This window comes from Capra hircus, chromosome 8 (genome assembly GCF_001704415.2).
Source record: "Capra hircus breed San Clemente chromosome 8, ASM170441v1, whole genome shotgun sequence".
Classification (NCBI taxonomy): domain Eukaryota; kingdom Metazoa; phylum Chordata; class Mammalia; order Artiodactyla; family Bovidae; genus Capra; species Capra hircus.
The window spans coordinates 31,274,867-31,285,009 of record NC_030815.1 but is presented as its reverse complement, the minus strand read 5'-3'; the positions used below and the strand labels follow the sequence as shown (position 1 = coordinate 31,285,009).

The 10,143-nt window shown below is 39.9% G+C and overlaps 1 pseudogene; it reads right to left on the bottom strand.

Annotated features, from left to right (window-relative positions):
- On the bottom strand, positions 8,390-9,322 carry LOC102172714 (annotated as a pseudogene).

Below are 10,143 nucleotides of genomic sequence, written 5' to 3'. Positions count from 1 at the left end.
TAAATTAACGAAATATCCCTATATAAGTAAAATAAAAAAGAAAGGATTGTAGGGAGATGGTGGCATAAGTGATATAGTTTATTGTTGTTATTTCTTCACTTCTTTAGTATTTATTGCATAAAAATAGAGTGAATATGATAGAAAAAAATTCCACAGTCAACATCTACAATAAACTTAGGTGACAAGGTAGTCACCACAGACACCAAAATACAAACAGAAGGGGACAGACCACCAAAAGAATTAAGACAGAGTATCAGTGACTATGCCAAAGGAAGCAAGGAGAAGGCAAGGAACTTTTAACAGGCCTGAGAGTCAGAGAAATGTTAAAACACCGCTGGATACTAACAGGATCTCGTGGGCCATTCTGAGAAGAGCAGAAGGAGAGGACACTCAGTATCAGACACTGAGGCTCTTATAGGCCAGGGCAAGGGGGCTTCAAGAAGTTCTGACAGATAGTCTAAGTCTGGACCTGATAGCTTCCTATAACCACTAAACTGTCATATTCCACCAGAAAGGATATTGCCCCATACTCTGAAAAACTGCCAGGGACAAAATTCAAGGTAAGTGTTACAGGGATGATAATGGTAAAAAGAAAGAATAAAATCCAAATAGAGGGGCAGGGTAATAGAAAAGAAAGACTGCAGAAAAATAGAAGCTGTATATTTTGTCAGTCTGTGGGCAGGAACTCTAGAATTGCTCTGTTGATCATGTTATTTGAATTTCTCCTAGCTCTAAGTATAATATGCTGTATTTGTAAAATAAAAGCTTGCTTTAATGACTCAATATAGGAAACATGAATATAAAATATCTAATTATATTTGATTTATATTGAATTATCTTAGTAAGTTTTATATTAATATATTGCTCTTAATAATTTTATTTTGATGTTATATCACACAATACATACTTTAAATATTTAATTTTACAATGATGTTCACAAGATAATATTATATATATACTGGATACAATTAAAATGATCAAAATGAATTTCACCTATTTCTTTTTACATCTTTTTTAATATGGCTACTCAAACATATGTAATTAGGTATATGCTTCATTATAATAGACGCACAAGAAAACAAACAAATGAGAGAGAGAGGGAGTGAAAGTCTGTAGAATTCAAGTAATGTGACAGACATTAATCAATAACAATATATGGACCAGGTTTGGGTCACAGTACAAACAATGATCATTTTAAAACAATGTGGAAACTAAACTCTGATTAAATTTTTGACACGAATGGAGATTTATCACTATTGTAGTGATGACTGTAAAAATCCTTATCTTCTAGATATACATATCACGATATTTGTAGATGAAGTAATGTATCAAGAGAGGGTTGAGAGAAGGAGATGCAAATTTAGAAGAAATCAGAATGGCCATGAGCTGATCCTGGTGAAGAAGTGGTGAGTACATAGTTCCACTCTGGGCTTCTAATCTGAATGATTTTACATAATAACAAGGTAAAAAACAAAGGATGAGAAACAAATCTATTTCTACTATGGATTAAAAAAAAACACTTGTCAGAAGTAAGAGTGGCTCTGGATGGTGCAAAATAATGAAAAAAAAATCCCCCAAAAGGTTCCTCTTCTGTAATGTTAGTACCAAGATGAGAATTGCAGGAGGCTTCACTGTAGCTGGTCAGCTTTTCCATTTACGAATATTCCAAATCTTTATAAACCATCTGGAGAGCAAGGGTTTGGCTAGATTTCCACTCCACTATACTAATGAGACATTTATTGAGAAAGAATGTCAAAAATAACAACTTTCAATGTAGCAATACTCAGATACCAAAAACTGAAACACTTAAAGCCATTCTCATCCCAACTTAAAAAAAAAAAAAACTCATAAAACCATGTGTCAACAATGTCCAATTATTCTAATCACACAGTACAGTGTAAAACCAAAATTATTGCTCTGACTACATCTTGGTTATAAGGCCACACTATAAGATTGCCAACTATGCACTTTTTTAGGAATTAGATAAGCTAAGAAGAAGTATTAGCAGTAATGAATCATTTTAATATTCAGCAATAAATACAGAAGGAAACAGAAATAAAACAATCTAGGAAACACTATTTTGAAAATAGAAGCATTTTAAAAAGAAAAGTGAATTTTAAGTTTCTGCCCTTTCTCATTTCCTCTGTCTTCTGGATTTCATTTTTTTCCACAAGTCTATACAGATTTCACATAATATCTAATACACATGCTCTTGATTTTATAAACTTTGGGCCAAACAGCTTAATTTGCTCTGGTCTCTCTTTGTATTACACCTACCTCCATTCTAAAAACAGACTTGGTTTACCAATAATCAGGAACAATAAAGAAGCATGGGAGAGGCATGGATGTAGAAATATTAATAACCCTTTAGGGTCCATTTGGTCAGAAAATATGCCACCATGTTCCTCATGTAGTTTTATTCATCATTCTCATTTTAACAATCCTGTGAAGCATATAAATATTTGTGTTTCACTGGCAAAATTATTGTAAAATAATGTCCTCATGGTACTTCAATTTAACTTAACAAACCTTTGTAGAGTGCTTACTACCTGTAGGGAACACTGATGTACTAAAGATTTAGAGAATATGATATTATACCTGCCTTCAATTTGCTTATTGTTTACTAGGGAAGACAAACTAAAGAGGAAGAATTAGAAAACATCACATAAGAAAGTTTTAGGGGAGCACAGGTGATCTCTAGTCTTTTCATGGATCAGGAAGTCTTCTGAGGGAAGGTGAGATGTCTATCTGGGCTACAGAGAGTAGGCACAGGGTCTCCTGGCAGAAAAGGGGCAATGACCGACTAAGCAAAAAGCAGAGGGTTTCTTCCCCCACAAGGAAAAAACAACGGATGGAAATAAACTAGAACAGTCAGAACAAGGACCTGAGTGGAAGAGTGAAAAAGACAGAGAGGATACAGAAGAAAAAATAAAGATAAAGAATTCTCAGGAAAGAGAGTCCTTTTCGCTCATCTCATGTGCATTTGGCATACCCTGAATTCTGAATCAAAGGGAAGAAAAGAAAAAAAAGAACCAACCCCTGGTTTCCTGAAGTGTGCTTGATCACTGAATTATCAACTGTTATAAACAGCAATATATCTCCATCCTTCCAAGCATTATGGCCATAGCCAGGGTGTTATGTACTCAGAAAAGAGCTGAAAGAATGGCTTCCTTGGTGTTGAATTCCCCCACGGTGTACAATGTCTTCCTGTGTGTTCTCTACATGCATGGAGGACAGACACTTTCCTTGTTCTCACTGTAAGTGTTTCACATCTATGTGTGAAACATACAGCTCCATATGCATTTGTGTATTATAAGTTCCGAGTCAACTGAATAAAACAGTCCCCTATTGGCTGACAGTTGTTTTTAACCAATCTATTGGTCTTAAGCACATTCTACAAAATGCTGGAGGAATGATGCAGTGGTGGAAAGAATGATTTCAATATTAGAGCAAGGCCAGTTGTCACTGCCAACTTGACCTGCTTAATAATAATGGAAAGAAAAGCAGTTGGCTGAGACACCAAGTGAGAACATTGCAGAGAAGGCTGAGCCCCACTGGAGTTTCCTGTGAGTGAGATGGGCACAGAGGAGAGTTCTGCTAGGACCCACATGTGCAGCTCTGGCTCTTGGAAGGCCACGCATGCTTTTGGTACAAGCCAACGGAAAAAGAGCAAGGCAAGTCTGGCAGCATGCACATTCCTATTCTCTCTTAAGAACACTGAGTTTCAGACTTAGCTCCATCGTCCAGAGTTAAGAGTCTGGGATGCTGTCATTTTTAAGCCACATCACTGAGGACTAACCAGAGAAATCATCAAGTAGAATATGCCATTTCTGCATAATGAGATATTAATGAAGGAGAATCAGCACAGCAAACATTCCTGAGTTCTAAGACATGATGTTGTTGTATGAGTTTGTTTTTGTTATCAAGCATTAATCAACACATTGACATCCTGTACGGAGCAGATTTTAGTGAAACTGGTATCAAAGTTGTTCGATTTCTTCCCTCTTCTCAGGCAAGCAGGTACTGGACAAACTGGAACCCTACCCAGGCACAGTGTCCGCAAGATCAAGGGCAATGGGACTGCTGCCTGCAAATGCCAGGGTATGGTGCCAAGGCGTAAGTTCCCAGACTTGTCTTTGTCTCTGAGTGTGCTGATCAGAGTCGGGAAAACAGTCTACATTCCAGTTAAGGGCGGATGGTGGTAGTGGTTGAGGGGTATGAGGACAGTAAGCCAAACATAACAGAAAACCAAGACAGCTAACAAAGATGAAGGTTTGAAGCCAATAGTGGTTAGCAGGCTTTGGAGACATTTCTGAGACGAAGAACAACTGTCTGATTGCATATAGTTTTGATGGTTATGGATACACTGAGAGCTTACGCCTACCAAGAGCAAAAAAATTCAGTTGACCATGATTTAAACTAACATTCTCACATGACAAGAATTCTGGAAGTCAGCAGAATTTTGGCTTAGGTTGAGCTGCTCAGCCGTGGCAGAGCTCAAGATCCCTGTCTTGAATGGTCCTCTTGACCTTCTTCTCATGGCTGCAGATCACTGCAGCAGCAACAGTCACATCAGATGGTCTTGTTTAAAACCAGACACCAGGATAGTTCAGAGCAGAGCTTTTACCCTCAAACCAATCCAAGTTTGGAAAGAATAAAACCTTGCACAGAAATGAACAACTCATCTACAAGATCAGAGAGAGTTTAGAGTGACCAATTCAGTCTTGCTTGCCTGGGACTTTCTTAGTTTTGGCAGGGAAAGTATCATGTCTGTGGAACCTTCTCAATCCTGGGCAATCAAGGATGGTTTGTCACCGTGTCACAGTCACAGGGCCACATTTTATCAGTTTTCTTGAGATGAACCATGCTCTATCCTACACCTGAACTAGAGTCTCTTAATTACAAGAGGAAAGGATGGGTTTTTGTTATGACAAGATTCTCTCAATCTTGGTTTTTCTTTAGAGTAACTAGGGGAACTTTTTAAAAGTCCCAATGTCTGAGCCCTATTTATTGTGATTACAAAATTAATCTGGGGAATTTCTTGAGCATTAATGCATCTTAAAAACTATGCAGATGTTTCTAATGTATATCTCTGGTTGTGGAGTAAACTATTAGAGAAATCAAGTAATGTTATCAACCACTGAACACCTAAGGAAACCACCAGGGAACATAGGATATAGTTTAACATGACTGGCTCCATAATCAATCTTTCAACCAATGTGGTGATCTAGTTTTCTAAAAATATATATAATCTTTGCTTTTCATTGGCACTCAAAGATAAACAAGATGCTAGCAGATGTTATCTAAATTTATATATTAAAAATTGGAAGCTCAAAAATGTTGCTATTCATTCTTAAGCAATCCCCCTATTCTATAACACATTTAACAAGATCGCCAAATTTCCATTCGAGGACAAGTACACTTGAGTTTGAGCAAACTCTGGGAGATGGTGAAGGACAGGAAAGCCTGGTGTGCTGCAGTCCATGGGGTCGTAGAGCTGGACATGACTGAGCAACTGAACAACAATAACAGCATTAAACACTGGGGCTTCCCAGGTGGCTCAGTGGTAAAGAATCTGCCTAATGATTTTTGCACAAGCAAATCCTAAAATATTCCATCATGAGTTCTAAGAAAGAGATAAAAGAGAAAAGGGAGAAAAATAGGAGTCAAACGAAAGTGTTATTCTACATCCATGAGGGAAGGGATGAATAGAGAGGAAGGAAGCTGTTACATATATTACAAATTTGCTGCTTTATCTCTGAGCTGATCTCTGAGCTGTCAAATGGATTGGTAGACCAACTAAGGAGTCCTTTCCATTATAACAAGTAGACAATTTCTTTTTTGTCTCTAAATTTTTTCAATTTATGTACTTTTAATTGGAGGATAATTGCTTTACAATATTGTGTTGGTTTTTGCCATATATCAACATGAATCAGTCATAGGGATACATATGTCACCTTCCTCTTAAACCTCCCTCCCACCTCCCACCCCTCTAGGTTGTCACAGAGCACCAGATTTGAGCTCCCTGCAGAATACAGCAAATTTCTACTCGCTATCTAATTTTACAAACGGTAATTGTTTACTTTGCTTTCACCTCTTTACCTATCTCTCCCCTGCTTGTAACTTGGATTTCTCTAATAGCATTATTACTACTGCCTCTGGCTGGGTCTGAGTGAAAAGTTGTTCTTTAACATGAGAGTGTGAGGTGTTGGAAGTGAGAAATGTAATTTGTGATGTTAAGAACAAACAAGTACATTCTCTGCTAAGATCCTGGTCTCCAGTCTCTCTCCTAACTTTAATCTCCTGGGCAAGAAGGATATGGTAAATCCTACAGAATGAGCCAAAGGGAATTACGTGAGTCTGGGTTTCACATGGAAAGTTGGACCAGACATGGTGAAAGCATGCCCATCATAGTGTGTGAAGTAAGGGTAAGTAACAGATTTAGTCAGAACTCAGAGAGCAACATAGCCAGGGAGAGAATCCATATAGTGGTTTGGCAAAAGACTACAGATGTAAAAGCGTTCCAAGCATCAGATCTGGGAAGTGAGGCTAGACCACAAATGGAAATATCAGCTAAAATTTGGATGTAAAATATGTGATGGGTCAGGGGTTAATAACAATGATATAACAAATGTTTACGAAAGACCAGGTGCCAGTAACTAAACTAAAAACCTTAAATAAATTACTTCACTAATTCTCACAACACCCTCATGAAACTGATGTATGTTCCATACAACAGATGGCAAACTGAGACTCAGAGAAGTAGGTTGAGCTGCCCAGTATCACATGACCAGCAAGTGGTCAACAAGGATACATACTCAGGCCATCGATTCCATAGCATTACAGAGGCCAAAGGGCATTTCAGGAACTTGTGGCCGTTCCTTCTCCACTTTCTCCTTACCAGACCTTCTCCCCAAACTGAGGTCTGTTCCCCTGTTCTTTTGGGTAGGGTGCCAATCACAGTGCAAGTTTAGGTGGTTAACCATGCTTCAGTGTGGGAGATTGTAATGACAAGACAGGAGAGCTGATGGGCTCTCTGAAGATATTTCTGTTCTAGCTCCTCACTGTCTGCTAGGTAACAGACATCTGAGGCAGGATAAAATTTACTAAGCAATCAGAAGAGACTAGCATAAAAGTGAAAGGGTAACTTGGCCCCAATCCAACCTCTTCCAGAAGGTCTGAGTTTCTGCTTTCTCTTGGCGGTTGGTAATGGCTTTTGTGCCGCCTGACCGAACATGAAAACTTCTAGGTATCTGTTGTCCAACCTTATCAAGGCTCTTTTGAGAGAGGAGAACTTAGCTCTGTAGTCCTCGGGGGAAAGAGAAGGGGACCGCGTTGAAAGGAGGTGTTGCTCAAATGTAGCAGTGGCTCCTAGGACTGGAGGAAAGGCAAGCAGAACTGGGTTCTACAAAGGGTTGTGTCCTTTGGTGCAGTCCCCAAGGTCACAGGAGGGCTACTGATGGGGAGAGAAGATGTGTCCCCAGAGGTGAGGGCTGCTAAACATCCAGTATCACAACCTTGAGAGTTTCAGCCAAAGATTCTGGAACCACCCTGGCAGAGAAGCTGTATGTGGTATTACCTGTCTTTGAATGGACAATAACATTCTGTTCTGTGAGCCTCTTTGTGGCAACTTCGAAGGACCAAAGACTAGAGGTCTTTGCTTTTTTCCCCTCTAAGAAGGTATATTACTCTAAAGATTATTATTAGATATCATTCCACCCCTGTAAATAGGGGCTTAGAGTCAGATATAATTTAATTTATAAAACTTAAACATTATTTTCCTTGCATCTCACGATTTTGGAAAGATTCTGGAAATATTTTCTGCTTTAACCTTGATTATCCTATTCTATATATGCGAATTTTCTTTTTTCTTTTACACACTGATCAGGACTTTATTTAAAAGTTAGCAAACAATACTGTAGAAACACTGATATGTAAATTTCTAAAATGCTGCATCTTAAATTTAGTTGGCAAAGACCACATTTAGCTATAAGCATGAATTTAGTCTTCGACGTAGAAACGAGATACTAAACTAAAAAAAAAATAGCTTCCTATTGTTTGAAAACACCAGTTTAAGTAGAGGACTGTAAAAATGCATATTTTTTAAGGAAAGAATTGACTGTACAAGAATACTCCTCTTTTACAATATTCCTTTTTACTTCATATGCGAGTTATTGGTTGTGCTGTAGGATTTAACTGTCACAGCACTAAAAGGCAACTATTTAGGGAAGAGGCTGAAAAAGGAAAAAGGAATGTCTGTAAGGCAATAGTTCCTTTAGGTACAATAAGCATAATAGTATTTTAGGAAGACAAGATAAAAATAACTCAAGGCTAGCTTGGTTCTCACTGAATAAAAACAGTGGGCTAAATACTGAGCTCCTCTGTGAACCTAATCATCAATGCCTTGGCCACCATACTGGTAATCTCTGGGTAGTCATCTTGGTGCTGGCCATGATACTCATCTGGGTATTCTGCCTGATAATCACTATCACTGATTTCCGACCCACTGGTTCCTGTTCCTTGGCTTCCACTGTGAATGAGAGGTTCTGTGGGAGTAGCACAGTATTTGGGATCATACACTTGCCGCCCAAGGCCATACACACTCATTCCTTTCTGGGAAGAACCTTGCTGGTACCCATCTGTAGGGAAATTGTGGAGTTCTCCATGGGTGGTAACGTTAGCTTCTGATTGTAGATATCTCTTCGGGTACCCAGTGCTAACATCCCTGCCTGGTTGCCTCCTTGGTTGGTGCCCATTTGCAGGCTCATTGTGGTCTGATCAAAAGGTTTGTCAGTTTGCATTTGGGGATCATAAAGGTGCCTCCTCGTCCCATATGCCGTCATACCTGCTTGACTGGCGCATTTGTTGGTTCCCATCTGCAAACTAATTACACTTTGGCCAGCTTTTAATTTTCCTTCATCAAAACATCTTGTTTGTTTTTCTGCATACTTATCTCCAATGTCAATGGTTGTATGGAATCGTTTCGTTTTGGCCAGACCTGCTAGGGCCGCCAACGTAGTCTGAACCTCATGTTTCCATTCTCAAAAAGATCATTTACTTCAAATACATCATGTGGCTTAATGCCATAAGCCTGAATAGCTTTAATAAATTTGCCGATGTTCTCCAACTGAGGCCAGTTTAATGAGGACTCACTGACCTTCTTTGCTGAGCCTGGCTGTAGCTTGTTTATGAGTTCGCAGAGGTTAATGCCATCTTTCACGCCCAGCAGGAAGTTGGTGCCAATGCTCATGCCTGTCACCTCTTCTATCCAGTTGTGGAGATCTTCTTCTGCCTAATGATCATACTTGGAAGCTATCTTGTTCTTGACTTCAGCCTAGAGCCCATAGGAAGGGCCCTTGTTGAAGTGGGTTATGATGATTTGGGCGGTGGGAAGAGGCTGAGTTGGGGGATTGGTTGGTCTGGGGCATTCTCTCACCCGCTTCCCTGCTCCTGGCCCCAAGGAGTGGCCTAACCACAAGATGCTCAGAGCTCGCTCCCCTGGGTGGCACAGGAGTTGCTGGGACGTGGCGGCGGGATGCGGGTGGTGCCTCGGCTACGAGTACTGCCTCACAGTACTCGGCTTGTAGTACTACCTTGTAGTACTCGGCTACGAGTACTACCGCAGCCACTCGGCTACGCGTATTACCGTGGAATGCAGGCGGTGCCTCGGCTCCTCTGCTGCCTTGGCTACGAGGTCCCGCAGAGGCTCCGGTTCGGCTCCAGAGTTCCACACGAACTACATATATGCAAATGTTTTAAGTATTTAATGGAGCTAAATCCTCTTGTACAGAAGGGGGAACTGAGACATAATGAGATATTAAAACAGGTTAGTGTCTATGTTTTAGTGTGCTAGCACAGAAGAAAGAACCATAATCAGAATTCATATATACTATGAGGAAACATTTCATTGAAAGTAACAACAACAACAAATATAATTCAGCACTGATGAAGGGATGTGCAACTGACCTTGGACCTGGGCAGAAACTGGATGGGGCCCCAGGGTCACTGGCCAGAAGCCTGAGTCACTGATTGGGGTATTTGGCCTTCTGGAAGGCTCTAGCACATACAGTGGACTCCCCCATTCAGCCCTTTGGTAGTACCACTCAAGCATAGCCTTTGGATCAGAACGCATCCCTGCATCTG